General features: G+C 52.6%; 1 long non-coding RNA gene across 1 annotated transcript; it reads right to left on the bottom strand.

Moving 5' to 3' along the window:
* Window positions 1-8828: 8828 nt before the first annotated feature.
* LOC132540134 (uncharacterized) lies at window positions 8829-11967 on the bottom strand. Its single transcript, XR_009551385.1, has 3 exons — window positions 11831-11967; window positions 10612-10730; window positions 8829-9012 (listed from the first exon to the last, which is right to left on the bottom strand). It is a non-coding gene; the product is annotated as an uncharacterized LOC132540134 (long non-coding RNA).
* Window positions 11968-17650: the final 5683 nt, after the last annotated feature.

The following is a 17650-nucleotide window of genomic DNA, read 5'->3' as shown; positions in this document are numbered from 1 at the left end:
CTGGGTTTTAGCCGCCTGTCCTAGCCAGCAAGGCTGGAAAGGCAGGAAGTCATCTAAAGCCGCGTGCGGAGTCACGGGGCCCCAGACAAAACCAGGCCATGAGGGCAGAGCAGGGGTGGGAGAAGCCTGCCCACGAGAGGAGGATCCCCTGTCAGCAGCGCCTCTTCCCTGAGGCTGTCAATCAGCCACGTTCCAGCGTTCCTGGGCGGACATCCGGTTTCTCTGGGTTTTTGTATTTTTCCCAGTGCTGACGCCTTTCCACTCAACCATTCTTCCTCTTCTGTCCTCACTGCTCTCTCCAGACTTTCTGGAGACATTTACACATAAAAGCCATCCCCTCTCCTCCCACACGCCGTGCAGGGTGCAGGCTGGCAAGACTGAACCCACCCAGCACTAAGGCTTACCCTCCACTCCCGCTCACTGTCCTCCACAAATCACAGATCTCCCTCCCACACTGTGGGTGTCACTGACTCTGGCTCTACAGAGGCACAGAAAAACAAAACTAAGGAAATGAGGTAAGTACTCCTGGTCTTTCTGGTGCTGTGTTTACTTACTTGCTTCTTATTTGTTTATTTTAGGTGCCAGACCGCAGATGTGCTCTAGCATATGCAATGAGGCAGCCTGAATGCAGGGGTCTTCAAGCATGGCAGTGCTGTCCTCTATACAGAGCCACCCCTCCAGCCCCATGGCAGCCACTGAGCTAAGGAAGCACTTTATGTGTGTTGAGCTTTCAGTGTAGCATGCTGGTTTTACAAGATGGGGAAACTGAGGCTCAGGGGGATTAAAAGCAATGCCTAAGTACACTGGGCTAGCAGGTAGCAGGCATAAGGCTCAGCCCAGCCCTGACCCTCCCTAAGGTCCCTCCAGGAAGAGGGACAGCTCCTGGGCAGAGGAGAGAACCTTCAGCTCCTCAGACGTTCCCATAACAGCAGGAGGCAGAGACAGACGGAGAGTCCCCTGTCACCCGAGGAGAGGTGGCCCATCAGAACATTCCCACTCTCTGCTGGGGAAAAGGGGTGTCCTGGGGGTTTCCCAGCAGGTGGATGTGGGGTGGAGGCAGCACTTCTCCTTGGAAATGGGGTGAAGCGGCTCAGAGAGGAGGCAAGTGGGCAGAGGCCACTGGGAGGACTTGGCCAGGTAGGGCAGGGTTTACAGAGAGGCTGGTCGGGAGAGCAAGAGCCAAAGCAGGAGTGTACAGTTCGCTGTCTGGCAGGGGGTCAATGGCTTCCAGAATGACAAGTCACTTGCAGGGCCTGGGTGGTGTCACAAGGACCTGGGTTCAAGCCTCTGGCCCCCACCTAAGAGGGGAAGCTTCACATGTGGTAAAGCAGTGTTGCAGGTGTCTCTCTCTCTCTCTCTCTCTCTCTCTCTCTCTCTCTCTCTATATATATATATATATATATATATATATATATGTATGATTTGTGTATATTCCCCCTCCCCTCTCAAAATTTCTCTGTTCTATCAAATAGAAGAAAAATAAAGCAAAAAAAAAAAAATTAAGAGTTAAAACAAAAACAAAATCCAGTCCATATTCAAACATTAATTAGAAGGGACACAAGCAGCCTTGTGTGCAGAGCTGCGTTATTCACAACAGCCAAAGAGTGGGAGCAGCCTAGATGTCCAGTCACAGATGACTGACTATAGAAGTGATGGGCTATAGACTCCATGGAATACTACTCTGCAATTTAAAAAGATTATATAGTGTCGTTTGCAACAAAATGATCAGAACTGGAAGTGAGTATGCTTAGTGAAATAAGTAAAGGGATGAAAAATAGTTTGACTTATATGTGGAATCTAGAGATGTGATTTACATGAACGTGCTAAAAAAGAAAGAGAGAGAGAAAGAAATAAAGAGAGGGAAAGAAAGAAAGAAAGAAAGAAAGAAAGAAAGAAAGAAAGAAAGAAAGAAAAAACTCCAAACAAAACATAAGCCAGCCAACTGTAAGACTGGTGAGCACTCTGGCGGGTCTCTTTGGGAGGTGGGAGCGTGGGGACACAGCGTTGGTGACAGGTGTGGTGTGGAGCTGTGCACTGTCATCTTACAATTTTGTATCAAACTATTAATAACAAATAATTTTTAAAAAACATGCACAGTCAACAATATTTATATACTTTTCCCATATTAGGGAGCTACTCTCTTTCCTAATCCAGCTTTCTAGCCCTTTTTCCAGCTATGACATCATCTCCCCAGACAATAACCTGGGTCCACCTGCATATCAGAGGTCAGACTCAGGCAAAAACTAATAAAGTCATGGGCCCTTTGGAATATACCTAAAATAGACCTACCAGCTTTTTGCAAAATGGAGACCCCAAATCTTCATCTGTAATATTCCAGCCTTTAGGTTCATGATTAGTCAACAATTTGTTTGGCTTTATATGTTAACTCTCCTTTCAGCCACCAGGTTCCAGATGCTACTATGATGTCAACCTGACTTCCCTGGACAGACAACCCCACCAATGTGTCCTGGAGCTCCACTCCCTCAGAGCCCTGCCCCACTAGGGAAAGAGAGAGACAGGCTGGGAGTATGGATTGACCTGTTAACGCCCATGTTCAGTGGGGAAGCAATTACAGAAGCCAGACCTTCCACCTTCTGCATCCCACAATGACCTTGGGTCCATGCTCCCAGAGGGATAAAGAATAGGAAAGCTATCAGGGGAGGGGATGGGATGTGGAGTTCTGGTGGTGGGAATTGTACCCCTCTTATCTATGGTCTTGTCAGTGTTTCCATTTTATAAATAAATACATTAAAATAAAATAAACCACGCAGATCCCTTGGGCTGTTGCAGTGCCGCCCAGCCTGGGAATATCTGATGGCAGGGCTGATGGCGTCCCTGTGTGGGTGGGAGGGAGGCTTCTGCAGAGCAAGAAGGCAGGACCCATCTTGCCCACAGCCTCAACCTCAGCTCCTCTGGCCTTGAGATGATGTTGTCCCCTCTGCCTGAAGAAGGCCACTGACTGGGTTTCTACACAGCATCGGTCCATCTGGTTGAGCACACACATTACTATGTTCAAGGGCACAGGTTCCAGCCCCCAGTCTCCCATCTGCTGAAGTGGAGCAGTTCTGCAGGTGTCTCTTTTTCTCTCCCCCCCCCCTTGCTCCCCTCTCAATTAGCCTCTATTCTATCAAAGAAAAAAAAGTGGAGGGGGGGAAATGGCCACTGGGGGCATGAAACCCCTGCAATAGCCCTGGTGGTAATTCAAAAAAAAATGAAATTTTAAAATGACAAACTCAGAGACAACCTGGCCTTTCAGTGAAAGAGCTCAGACATCACATCAAGAGGATGGGAGTTGTGCATACACCATGATTCCTTCCATAGTTCCATACCCAGAAATTCCTCCCAGGGAAGTGGTCACAGAGTCACACACAACTCTATGTGCACCAGAGGGGCTGCTGTGGTGTCCCTGACAAACACAAGGGACAGAAATGGCCCAACGCACCAGTGACAGTCTAAGTTTAAAATAAGGCTGTAGTCACACACACTGGAATATTACACTGCTGGTAAAAGGCACTGCGAAGGGCTGGGGAGATAGCTCATTGTTTAAGCACAACAACCCCATGCCTGATGCTCAGGGCTCAATCCCCTGCTCCACATATGCCAGAGAGGAGCAGTGCTCTGTCCTCCTCTCTCTTTTCCTCTCTCTGTCTTCTCATAAGAAAGAATAATTTTCATCCAGTATTCATCCTTTTGGGGGGGCTTATCTCACAGAGCCCATTTACTCATCTGTAAATTATTAACCCCTCCCTCAATAAAATAAAACTGTTTTAAAATTTCATACATCACAGTACGCGGCTAAAGATGAAGAGTGTCGCGGTTCTAGCCTGAAAACAGAGCAGACTCGTGAGCAATGACCCCAAGGCCGGGGCCACTGGGCCACATGCAGTCAGACCCACATGTAACATCGGCTCCCCAGAGGCCCCCTGGCAGCCGCAGGGGACTGGTTTCAGCACTCAGGTTGGCCCTGAAGGTCCAAAGGTTCCACATTCAAGGATTTATTTAACTAACCAGCTCCACAGGGAGCTGAGCTCATGAATATAGAGCCAGAAAAACAAGAGGCTATGCAGCAGGAGGGGGCAACACATGAATGAAAAGGAAGGAATGACGATGCGAACCTGCAGAGACCAATTCCTGCAGCTGAGGGCCGAGCACACACCTACCTAATTCACTTGCTTCTTACAGACGCTTTTTTTTCCTTCCTCCAGGGTTATTGCTGGGACTTGGGGCCAGCACTACAAATCCACTGCTCCTATGGGCCATTTCCTTCCTTCCTTCCTTCCTTCCTTCCTTCCTTCCTTCCTTCCTTCCTTCCTTCCTTCCTTTCTCTCTTTCTCTTTCTCTCTCTCTCTCTCCCTCTCTCTGGTGATTTCTTTATTGGGGGATTAACGTTTTACATTTGACAGTAAATACAATAGTTTGTACATACATAACATTTCTCAGTTTTCAACATAACAATACAAGCCCCACTAGGTCCTCTGTCATCCTTTTGGATGCCGTTTTCTATGTTACTGGAAAAGACAGTGAGAAATTGAAGGGAAGGAGAGACAGAGAGAGAGAGAGAGAAAGAAAGACCTTGCAGACCTGCTGCACTGCTTGTGAAGCTACCCCCCCCCCCCCCCCGCGCGCAGGTGGAGAGCAGGGCTCAAACCCCGCTTCTTGCGCATGGTAATATGTGTGCCTGACCAGGTGCGCCACTGCCCACCATCCCCCACTACTTTGCTTCCTGTGCCCTGTGCCAGAGCACATCCTGGACAATGCAAGTGTAGAGAGGATTTATCTGGGGAGAGGGAGGCATAAGACTATGGAAACTCAGGGCCCGGCAAGATGACTTCTGAGAGCAGTCCACGGCGGCGAGGAGAACGTAAGATGGGCAACTTGACGGGGGAGTGACCTGGAAAGATCAGAGGTGACATTTCAGCAGTCACCCGCATGCTGAGAAACACCTGGCTCTGAGGATCTGGGGACAAGCACTTCAGGCAGAGGGACAGAGGCCAGGAGGGGTGATGTGATTGGAATGCAAGTCAGAGAATACAGGAAGAGAAGGACAGTCTCTCTGAGTAGGTGGAGGAGATGGCCGGACAGGTGAGGCTGGATGGCAGAGGCTCAAAGGCAAGGTCAAGGGAGTCAGGGAGTTGGGCAGTAGTGCACTGGGTTACGTGCACGTGGCTCAGAGTGCAAGGACCGGTGTAAGGATCCTGGTTCGAGCCTCCAGCTCCCCACCTGCAGGGGAGTCGCTTCACAGGTGATGAAGCAGGTCTGCAGGTGTCTGTCTTTCTCTCCCCCTCTCTGTCTTCCCCTCCTCTCTCCACTTCTCTTTGTAAAAAAAAAAAAGAAAAAGAAAAAAAATGCCAGGGTCAACAGATAAGGAGTCAGGCTTGATTCTCATCTGTAAGGAGGGAGGTCTCTTGCACATTCCTGAAAATGGCCGTTAAGTCAGAATGAATGAACGAATGAACGAACGAATGAATGAATGAATGATGCCTTAGGAAGAGTCTGTGGCAGTCTACCAGCGTCAGATGTTGTCAGCACTCTGGGTGGTCAGGCAGAGCAGTAAGGGGCTTATAGAAACACAAGAAGGGGTCGCTGTTGCTCCTAGTCCCCCATCCTCTGAGCCCCAACTGGGGCCACCTGGACAGTCTGTCAGAGCAAACAGATTGTCCGTCTTCACGCTCAGGCAGGAGCCCCCCTCCACTCCCCGCCCCAAGGAGTCCAACAGCCTGCTCCCTGCATCTCTGGGGGTTTCTGGCTGCTCGGGTCACGTGACAAGCAGCCTGGCATTTCCCAGCCTTTCTGTTGTCTCTAACTCATTTAAGGTGCCGCCGTTCACATTTCAGCCTTATGATCAGCTTCATGGCATGCAGTCAGCTTAATGGGCCTGCCCTGGGGTCGCTGTCCCCCTGACCTCCGTCCCTGCCCCCGGCCGCTGGAGAGGGGCAGCAGTAACTCTGCACCAGCTACGCCACCCTTTGGCCAGGTCTCTCCCTCCTGCACTTCTTCTCACCCAGCCCACCCCCCACTGAAAACTCCAAGGCACATTCTCATCAGGGAAATGGACTCACGAAGTGGGAAGCCACCTGCCACAGATTAGAAGCTACCCCCACAGGCAGCAGCAGGACCGCCAAGAGCTGGAGCCTCGAGCCCTGTATGCTGACAGAAGGAGAAGATGTGGACTATCTCCACAGTGGAGTATTACTGAGCTATAAACAAGGTGGCGGGAGTGGGCCATTGTAGTATGACAGAGAAATTCAAGAAGATCCTGCAAAATGGCATCGAGTCAGAGGGAATGAGTGGAGTTCTGGGTAATTTCACACATGCATGTTGGATAAGGAGATTAAATTTAGGAGCCAAACAAACAAAAGGAAAAAAAATGGGGTGGGTGGGGTAGACAGCATAATGGTTAGACAAAAGATTTTCATGCCTGAGGCTCCGAGGTCTTGGGTTCAATCCCCACACCACCAGAAGCCAGAGCTGAGCAGAGCTCTGGTCTTCCTCTCTGTATATCTCTTGCTCATTAAAATAAAACAATAAAATATATATCTTAAAAAAAAAACAGGGTGTTCCCCAGTTTCCTTTGTATATGTGAGGGAGGGTTCCGTTTTTTGTTTTTTTCTTTTAATGAAGGAAAGCTCAGAGGAGAAGACCCCAGCCTTTGTGTGCCCACTCCCTGGGGTTTTTGAGGAAGGGTCTGTCCTCCCTCTAAAGGCAGGGCCGCTGGACAGAGAAGCCTCCATCCCTGAAGTGCACGTGGCTGTGTGTCTGTCTCTCCACCTGCTGACAAGTGGACACGTGCGGGACTCCCGCCTCCATGAGGAGTGGAGATGTGAGCTCATCTGTCTCCACAACTAAACCCACCAATATGATTCTCTTGCTCTCCGAGAGGAGCAGATGGCTGAACCTGAGTCTGAATAAGGAAGGAGCCATGCTGCCCCCCACCCCCACCCCCCAGGCCCACCCAAGCTGGGGCTCAGCCCCTACACACAGAAAGCCCCAGAGCAGCCATAAGGGGCCTCTCCAGCAGCTCCACTTCCCCCTCTTCCCCACTCCTGCTCTGAAATCTGTGGAACCCAGTGCCGCCTCTGACATTCAAGGAGTCCCCAGCCCGGTTCCAACCTCCAGGCCCAGTCCTGGTGCTCAGGACTTCCTGCCCCACCAGCTGGCTCCCTGGCACTGAGTAGGCATGGAGATCGGGCCTTGTGTTAGGCTGTCTCTATGCATCAGTTCACAGAGACCTCCCTAGGGACAGAGATGAATAGTGCTTACGGGGCATCTATACCTGGCTCTGTGGGGTGGCCACTATCTATCCTGGTGCCCCAGGACGGTTCATCACCCCAATGGGTTGAGCTCCATTTGGTCTGTGTTCACGAGACTTCTCCATGCGGGGAGGATGGCACTGCACAAGTCATTCCGCAGAGAGACAGGGGTGGGGAGGGGCACCAAGCCTGACCACTGCAGGTGCACAGAGGAGAAGGCACCGGCTTGGGGCCAGGAGGGCCTGCAGCCTCTTGTTTTAGATAGAGACAGGGAAGGAGGAGAGCAAGAGATGGCAGCACAGAAGCTTCCGTCAATGCGGCGGGGTCCAGGCTCCAACTTGGCACGTTGCAAACCAGCATACTATCCAGTGAGCTACCTTGCCAACCCTATCCACAGCTCCACTCCCTTTATTGAGAGCACGAGAGAGACAGAGAGAGAGAGACAGAGAGAGAGAGAGAGAAAGCACTAGAGAGAGAGAGAGAGAGAAAAAGCACTAGAGAGAGAGAGAGAGAGACCAGAGCCCCACTCCACCATTTAATATGGTACCAGGGATAGAACCCAGGGCCTCAAGCATTCAAGGCATGTGCTCTACCACTGAGCCAGCTCCCTGCCTCCCCTCAAGCTTATTTCTCTAACATGGTCATAGGGGATATTAGGCTACCAGCCAAGATGGGCTGGTCTCTTTACCTGAGAACCTGTTGGAGGGCCTGTCTCCCAGAGTGTGTCTGTGTGTGTGTGCCTGTAGGCATGTGTTTGTGAGTGTGTGTGTGTGTGTGTGTGTGTGTGTGTGTGTGTCTTTCTGTGTGCATGTGTATATCTGTTTGTGTCTGTGTGTGTAAGCCTGTAGGTGTGTGTGTCTCTGTGTATGTGCATGTATGTGTCTGTGTGTGTGTATCTCTCTGTGTGTATCTGTGTGTGTGTGTCTGTGTGTGTGTGTGTGTCCCTGACACCAGTTCAGAACCAGCCAGTCTGAGACCTCTGGTCAGTTTCTAAAGCCTCTGGAGCCCCAGTTTCTGCATCTGTGAAGGGGCGGGGGGGGGGGGTGTCCTGTCACCACCGGCTCTGTCCTCGCTGAGATGTAGTAGGGATGAAAGTAGGAATCTACCAAACATGTGAGGAAATGCCCGTCTCTGTGGAGCCCGGGAAACAGGCTCTGTCACCGCCCGCCATCACCCCCATCAAGACCTGTCTGGGGAGGCAATGATGGTGGCACAAGGGTTCTGTGGCCTGACCGTAAGGTGGGGGGCTATTACCACTCTGGGGGCCAAAGCTGTCCCTGCTGGGCTCGGCGCCCTGGTTCCAGCAGAGGATGTATCACGCGCGACCTTTATCCACCCCCTGGCTGGAGCGGCGTAGACAGATGGTGCTGCCCTTGAATTATCCAAGTGGAGGAGGGAATGGAAGTGCTTCCTTGCACCCAATATGGGCTCCTGGAGCTGGAGGGAAGCGCTGGGGCAGCAGGAGGGGCAGCAGTGAATCCACAGGGCAGCTGGAGTCCTGGCAAGACAGAAGTGTGTGGCCTCCCCCAATAATTAAGATGGTCCCTTTGTATATATCATATTTGCAGACGAGGTCCAGAGGGGGCAAGGTACCTGCAGGGTCACCTATAGCCAGGGTGTGGCATCATGACCGTGCCCCCTGAGTCCTTGTACAGGGTCATTCTTCCCCAGCCCAGCAGCCTGGAGAGCAGAGTCGGAGGCCCCAGGCTCTAGCCCCACTGAAGGCAAGCTTCTTACCCTCCCAGGGTCTTGGTTTTCTCACCTGTAAAATAGGATGAGAAATAAAATAACAACAGGTTCTAAGTCATCACCATTGTATAATGTGGTACTGAGCTTGGCACACAGTAAATGCTCAATAAAACCTGACTACTTGGGGCTGGATGGTGGCACACCTGGTCGGGCGCACACGTGACCATGTATAAGAACCCAGGTTCAAGCCCCTGCTCCCCACCTGCAGGACTTTGCAAGTGGTGAAGCAGGGCTGTAGGTGTCTCCCTTTCTCTCTCCCTCTCTATCATTCCCTTCCCTCTCAATATCTCTCTATCTCATTTTGTTAATACCTGACTTTTAAGCAATGTGCTTGATTGATTTAAACAAGCTTTTTTTAAAAAAAAAAAACTTTATTTATTTATTGGATAGAGACAGCCAGAAATTGAGAGGGTAGGAGGTCATAGAAAAGGAATGACACAGAGAGACACCTGTAACACTGCCTACAGGTGAGCACTGGGGCTCAAACCCAGGTCCTTGAGCACTGTAATATCTACGGTCAACCACCTGCCTGGCCTGCCATCACTTGGCCCCTATTTCTATCAAAAAAAAAAAAATTTGGTGGGAGTCAGGCAGTAGCGCAGCGGGTTAAGCGCACATGGCACAAAGCACAAGGACCGGCATAAGGATCCCGGTTCGAGCCCCCAGCTCCCCACCTGCAGGGGAATCGCTTCACAGGCAGTGAAGCAGGTCTGCAAGTGTCTGTCTTTCTCTCCCCCCCTCTGTCTTCCCCTCCTCTCTCCATTTCTCTCTGTCCTATCTAACAACGACGACAACAATAATAACTGGCTACGGAAGAAGGGCAAACGCTAGAAGAAGAAGACTACAACAATAAAGCAACAAGGGCAACAAAAGGGAAAATAAATAAATAAATAGTTTTTAAAAATTGGTGAAGTCTTGTCTTTTATGACAACATGGATGGAATTTGAGGTGAGTATGCTAAGTGAAATAAGTCAGGAGGAAGACAGTTGCTGATGAGCTAACACACATTTGTAGAATATAAGTTGGTAGAGCAAACCAACTGCGAAGCACAAACACACACACACACACCTGTGCTCCCAGAATGGACAGGCGGATCTAATCATCCCCCTGACCCTCAAAGCAGTGGCCATCTGGGGGAGACCTTTCCCAACACCTGCCAGGAACTGGGTCAACAGGTGTGGTCAGTCCCTGGCCCCCTCGGGGATACCCATTCCTCAGGTGTCAGTAGGACACCTCAGGCCAGGCTGACGGTGTTGCACATGGCTCTGTGGCCAGGTCATCGATGTTGCTCCAGGTGACTGGCCAAGGCCAGCTCGTGCCCAAGGCGGGGGTGCCCAGGGTCGGCTATCTCCCCAGGCTTCCACCCCACTAACTGTGGGCGATTTGTATTCAAATTAGTTTTTTCTCATTATCAAAGTCTCTGAGGTCAGCTGGAGTTTCCATTTTCCTCCACGTCCACCTGGAGGCCCCATTTCTCACTCTAGGGTCTCTCTCGCTCATCCAGCTCCTCTCTTCCAGTGATCCCTGGTCTCCTGCTGCCATGGGGGTGAAGGGAGGCCAGCAGGCCTGAGAAAGTGGCCCCAGTCCCAAGGCTGCTTGGCAGGGTTTGTACCTGAGACAGTGTGCATGGGGAGCTGGGGGATTCTGGCCCCTGTGATGGCAAGAAGGAGACCCTGTGTAGGTTCTGCTTCAGCTTCTAGGTCTCCTTTTTCTCCTTTATCCAGAAAACATCTACCGAGCGTGATGTTGGGAGTTGGCAATACAGAAACAAAATGAGGCCTCTAGAAGCCAGGGCTGGTAAAGGCCACTGATTCACTTCATATGTCTCACCTGGCATCCATCCATCCATCCACCCATCCACCCATCCACCCATCCATCCATCCATCCATCCATTCATCCATCCATCCCTGTATTCTGTCTACCTACCTATCATTCATCCATCTATATTACATCCCTCTATAAACTATCTACTTTCTTATTATTTCCATCTGTCCATCCATTCATCCATCCACACATCCACTCTCATTCATCCATCCATTTCTACCCACCTACCATCCACCTATCTATCATTAATGCCACATCCACCTATATCTGTCTACCTTTTATGTCTATCCATCCATATACTCACTCTATCATCTATTATTGATGTCTACTATCTGTCTACCTTCCATCTATCCATCCATCTCTATCATCCACCCATCTATTTCTGTTTGTCTGTCTACCTATTATCTCCATCTGTCCATCATCCATCCATCCATCCATCCATCCATCCATCCATCCATCCATCCATCTACCCATCCATCCATGCATTTGTCAATCCACGTATCCATCCACCTATCCATTTATCCAGCCACTCACTCTACTATCTATCATCCATCCAACTGTATCACCCACCCACCCACCCATGTCTGTTACATTCATCTATATCTGTTTGTCTACACACCTAGCTATTGTCTCTACCTATGCATCCATCTATGCATCCACCCATCCGTCCACCCATTCATCCATCCATCCATCCATCCATCCATCCATCCATCCATCCATCTATCCATCCACCCATCCACCCATTCATCCATCCATCCATCCACCCACCCATCCACCTTCCCTCCATATATCCCAAGTTTGTTTCCCACATGTGGTCTGTCCAGCCCCCCCCATATGTATCTCTCTGTGTCGGCCACATGGCCCCCATCCTAAACCTGAGTCTGTCTTCCTTCCTTTTAGACTGGTATAACCCATAGGTTGAAAATACACACACACACACACACACACACACACACACACACACACACACACACACACACACCATGGCCAGTCTCACAGCAATGTACCTGCAGCACCCGGTAGTGAAGGCAGACCCAGCAAGACTCCTACAGGGTGCACCCTCCCAGCTCCTGCACACCTCAGACCTGCCCCCGTGCCCCCTCCCCGCCACGCTCGAGCTCCCTGACAAAAGAGGGTTCAGTGACAGCCCTCTGCCTCTGTCTGGGGCTGGCAGAATGAAGGCAGCCACAGGGCTCAGAAGCCGTAATTATCCCTCCCCACAGAAGAAAACAAATGTCCAAAGATAGTGGCCACCTGGCAAGCGGGCAGAGGGCGGCAGGCGGTGTGACTCATGGGCACAGGCACCCTTACGGGAGGGCGAGGGAGGCACTATTTCTGGAAGCTTGAACCCTGTGATGATACCCGTGGTTTTCAAAACACACACACACACACACACACACATCTTTTATTTTTGCCTCTATTCTCTGGGTTTATAAGCCCCATGTGAGGGGAGCAGGCTTAGAGAAAAATGTAGCTAGCTGCGTGGGAGAGGGAATTTGGGGTGCAGGACGTGACTCACCCCGTAAGACACAGACTTTGCTATACCAGAGGGGCCAGGTCTGAGCTTCTGTTCACATGAGAGCACCATGTAGAGGAAGCTTCAGAAATGATAGAGAGGTTCTCTGATGTCTCTCCTCTCTCTCTCTCTCTCTCTCTCTGTCTCTCCCTCTCACCTTTTATCTGGATAAAAAAAGAAAAGAGCAGTGGAATCTCATAGGCACAAAGCCCCCAGTGAAGCCCTGGCAACAAATAAATAAACAAATAAAGGGGCCGGATGGTGGCACACCTGGTTGAGTGCACACATTACTGTGCACAAGGGCCAGGGCTCAAGCTCCCATCCCCACCTACAGGGGGAGCTTCATGAGTGGTGAGGCAGTGCTGCCGCTGTCTCTCTGTTTCCTATCTCCCCTCTTCCCTACAGATTTCTGTCTCTATCCAATATGTAAGTATAAATAAATTATTAAAAATAATAAATATTAAATAAAATAAATGAAAGCACTGTCAGTGGCCTAAGAGGTGGCTCAGTGAGTTGAGTGTATGCTTTGCAATCCTGAGGTTCGATCCCCACCACTACATACAAGCATAGAAGTGCCCTGGTCTCCCATTCTCGTGCATTAGATGCCTTTTAGAGATAAAGTAATGATAAAACAGCCTCCAGTCCCCTGAATGGAAGTGGACTGGGGAGGGAGGTTGCCAACAGAGAAAAGAGGGTGACTGCATGCTTGGGACATGTCCCCTCTCTGACCACCCCCGGTCCCTGACTCTGAGTACCACAGAAAGGGATGCATGGAGAGAGAGAGAAGTGACCCACTCAGTCTCAGTAGAGAGGCCAGGATGCCGGTCTGCGGTGCAGCTGGGACTGAGCTCAAGCCTCTCCAAGCTGGCTCCCAGCCTCTAACCTCATTCACAGCCTCACTCATGGCTAGGGGCTCCCAGAGCAGAAGGGGAGAGGGGACCCCAGGGAGGCCGGAAGGCCCCGAGAGCAAACAGGGCCACCTGGCGTCTCTGAGTTGGTGGTTTGGAGCTCTCACAGAGCATCCCACAATCCTGTGCAGCACAGGAAGGCATCCAGAGACACCTGTTCTCCCAGGGTGACACAGAAGTCATGGGGGCACCTGGCCTGGGACCCAGCACACACAGGGTTCAGGCTCCGAGGTGACCTGCATAGACAGACACCTGTATATTTTTTTCCTTACATCTCTTTCAAAGGAGATTTGTATTTATTGGGTAGAGAAATTGAGAGGGAAGGGAGAGATATATAGGGAGAAAAACAGAGAGGCAATTGCAGACCTACTTCACTGTTCATGAAGCATTCCCCCCCCCCCCCCTGCAGGTGGGGTCTGGGGACTTGGACCTGGGTCCTTGTGCTTGGTAGCATGTGTGCTCAACTGGGTGCACCACCACCTGGCCCTTGAGTGACGACTTCAATGAGCACCACTGATAGGTGACATCAAAGACTAGGTGGCCTTCCTCCCTGACGCTCTGCACACCCAGCAGAAGTGGCATCTCGGGGGACACTGGGAGGCAGGGTAGGGGTGGCAGACTGAGAGTCATCAAGTCCTCCCTGACCAGGCCAGAGACTTGAAACAGAAAAGGGCTGCCTGTCTGTCCCTCTCCTAATCTTACAGACAGAATCGTGCATGTTACGAGTGAATGAGCGAACACAGAAGGACCGCAATGATGGCTGGAGCTGTGGCAGCCCTTCATGACCATGCAGTGGCCTTGATGGTGAAAGCCATGCTTGAAGGAGAGAGCAGAACACAAAGACAAGGAGGGCTGGCCCCTTAGGGGCAGGAACATGAGCAGGAGCCACCATGCCAGTCCTTAATTATCAGTATCACAACTTCTTTCACAGCACAGAAAAGTGAATGCTTCTCTGTCTTGTCCAAGCCACTAGGATCCATCAGTGAGCTGCCTAAGTGAGACACTGGAATTCTGGGTAAAGGGCTTAAACAGGATGTGTGTGTGTGTGGGGGGGGGCTCAAGATGCCAGGGCCCCTGTATCTTTTAAGGGACACTGGGCCTAGGAACCCCACCCTCCGCCAAGCCTCCCTGCTGCCCCCAGTGGCTGGAGGGGACACAGCAGCCGGCCCAGCTGGTCCTCTTCTGAGCTCAATGCTACCACATCCAGGACCATTTGGTCCCTCCCTGGCTGTCCTTCCTCCTCCAGGGCCTCTCTTAAAGGGACAGAGGCCCTCCCTCAAGGAGCACACCCCCTCCTCCAGGAGCAAGGCCAGTTGACACAGAAAAGGTCAGAGTGGGGGTGGGGGTGGGGGTGCTGATAGTGGCTGATCTATTTCTAGCCAGCTCCGAGCACCCCAACTCTGAGGAGATGCCCCAGCTCTGTGCTTCACTCTCTTTGAAGCCCACCAACCCACCCCAGAAGAGGGTGGAGACACTGTCTTTCCAGGAGCAGGTGGGAAATGAACCCACTTCGTGAGGGAGCTGAATAGGGCAGATATCCTTGCAAGAGAGGCAGAGAGTGTTCTCTGTAACCAGGCCTGCACGCCTCCTCTCATTGGCCAAGCCAGTGTCAGCCTCCCACTGGCGGGCAGGGCGCTGTGGGTGTGCACGGATGGGTTTCTACAGAGACTGTCGTCATGGCAGCGGGGGTGGGGGGTGGGGGATGCTGTCTCTGTTATTTCAAGAGAAGAAGGAACCCAAAGGTCAGAGGCAGAAGATACGCCCTCAGGCTTTTCAAAGTGAGGCTCTCCTTCCTGCTGGAGTGTGTGTGCCTGCAGGAGAGCAGACCTGGTTGGGGACTCCCCCCTAGGCCCCCAAGAGTCAAGTGCCAGGCTCAGCTCCTCTCTCCACAGCCTGCAAAGGGCAACAGGAACCCCGCTCTGCCAGGGGGGATGGTGACACTGACATCGGCCACCTGGCATACCCAGGCAAGGGCGGGGTCAGGAGTGGGGAGGGCAGACGGGTCCCCAACGGAGGGAGGGGGTGCCCGAGGAACCCGGAGCACTGCCAGGTCTGCACGTGGCGGGTGGGGTGGGGTGAGGCGCTCAAGGGAAATAAATCTATTTATTTCCCCACCCCCACCGGCCTGAAGGTGGAGCAGAGGAAGGACTGCCTCGGCTCAGAGCTGGGGCGTCACTAGTTCACATGCCCCTGAGGACCACACCTGGCCATGGTCTCTTCTCAGGTGGTGGCAAACCCCACCCCACCGCCCCTGAGAGAACAGGAAGGGAGTGCTTCCCTGTGAGCACTGGACATTACTGTGCACGCCTCTGGGCCCTGGGTTCTGACCCATGTCATGTGGGGCAGTGTGTGGGGGAAGCAGGGGTGTCTGTAGGGGCAGCATGTGGGGACAGCATGTGTGGGGGGCAGCGTGTGGAGGCACTGCTTTGGTGCCTCTCCCTTTCTCCTCAGTCTCACGAAATCCATAAAATTCGGACCAGGCAGGTGGCTCAAGGCACATGCAGGAGACCCTATGTTTGGTGCTCAAGACGGGGTGAGACCTGACAGATTCTGACGGTTGGCCAGTCAGATTCACCCCCTCAGGACTGGGGAGGAGGCAGAAGCCTTGTTGGGGAGAGCCAGACACTGGGGTGGGGGTGGGGGTGAGGGGCTATTTACCACAGCCCCTCCATAGGCGAGGCTCAGGGAGGGGAGGGAGGAGGGAGAGCCCTGCCGACCAGCTCCACCATCCCCCCAGGTCCAGGTATCCCAGTAGCCTTTGAGCTGGACCTGAGGGTGGAAGAACATTCTATGTGCTAAGTTTACAGAAGCTCCTTTCCCAAGTACCTGGCAAACGGGGACCGAGTGGGAACAACATTTAGCAAACCTCATTCTGCCTTCTGCAACTTGTGAGATGTTCACACTCAGCTGCTCTGTGCCTCCTTCAGTCCTCTCCCCCTGAAAGACGGGTGACAAGAGCTCTGACAGATATCTGAGGAGAGCACTTGTGGCTGTGCAGAATCCCAGTGCAAACCATTGTCACCGCCTTGGAAAGACGGGCTCTGCAGCGCCAGCCTTGCGCTTTTGCATTTTGTTCTGTGAGACACAAAGAGGAGCAGAATGTCACGCTGGCAGATCTGGTGCCAAGGAAGAAGCCGGGGGCTTGTGCGTGATACAGAGATTCTCTCCAAGCAGCCCACTTCCTTCTCCAGAATTGGGGCTGCAGCGTGGGTCTGACAGGCTGCAGCTGTGTCCCTTGCTCTGGGCCAGATTTGGGGGGGAGGAGACTAGTGAAAATGGCACACAGAGCTCAGCAGGGGCAGTGGGCTGCGCTCCAGGACAATGGCAGCCCCCCCACCCAGTGTCCAAGAATACGTGATGTAGGTGCCCTGGGAGAATCACCTGGAACCCCGGGCAGGTTGGGTTCTGGCTTGTGAGCGAGGTCTCTGCCCTCTGGAAGCCAGTGACGGGTTGGTTTTAAAGGGGCCTAGGGTCTGGTCCAAGAGCTGTTGGGTTTCTGGCTGAGTGCTGGGGGTGCAGGCCGGCACCTCGCTGAGCAGATGCGGTTACAGGCAGCGATGCCCAAGCTAGAGAAGGCCTGCCTCCAGCTTTCAGAGGCTCTGGCCCAGGCCTCACCTACATCCGGGCCTCTGGCTGCTGCCTGAAGCTCAGGTTCCGAGGCGGTGCTAAGCTGAGTTCTCCACCTGCCCCCTTGCAGCTCTGAGATATAAGCAGGCCCTGGTGGCCCCTGACACTGTCCCCTGGCTCTCTCTCCCCTGTGCCCAGCTCCAGCCACACTCAGGACTGAGCCAACACAGGCGACTCTGACCTTGGCCCTTTTGCTCTTCAGCTCAGGGGCTGCTCCCAGGAAGCAGAGCTCTGAGCTGCGCTGGCCAAGGTCATCTTTGTCAGACTGGGAGACAGCCCGCCATCCAACTACTTCTCAGAGCTGGAGAGTTTGGGACCCCAGAGGGACGGGTGCAGAAGCCAGCTGTGGCATAGCCGGCTCTGAATCCAGGTGCTCTGGGGTCTTTCTGTCCCCAGCCCCCTACCAGCATCATCCCTGCACGCTCTGGGATACAAACTATGTCCACACACATCCAGCTCCATAGTGCAAGGCTGCCTGGATTTGAAGCAGAGCAGGGAGCTGGATCCAGAAGCCTCCTGCCCTGCTGGGCTATTGTCCGCCTCTCTCGTGGTGCATTGTGGGTAGCTCCTCTGAGCCCTGGGAGGCCTTGGCAGTGAGCATCCTCCTGGAAGGCTCTCTACAGTGGGAAGGACGTCAGTCACTGCACCTACATTTCAGTCCACCCTTACACACCTGCCAAGCTGGAGGCCCAGGGCTCCCCCCCTCACAGGGAAGGGGAAAGGGAGGCAGGGCTTAGGGATTGTGAGAGCCCTTCTCAGGCACCCAGCTAGCCATT

The sequence above is a fragment of the Erinaceus europaeus genome, chromosome 9, assembly GCF_950295315.1.
Source record: "Erinaceus europaeus chromosome 9, mEriEur2.1, whole genome shotgun sequence".
Classification (NCBI taxonomy): Eukaryota; Metazoa; Chordata; class Mammalia; order Eulipotyphla; family Erinaceidae; genus Erinaceus; species Erinaceus europaeus.
The sequence above is the reverse complement of the archived record's forward strand: the minus strand, read 5'-3'. Positions and strand labels throughout refer to the sequence as shown.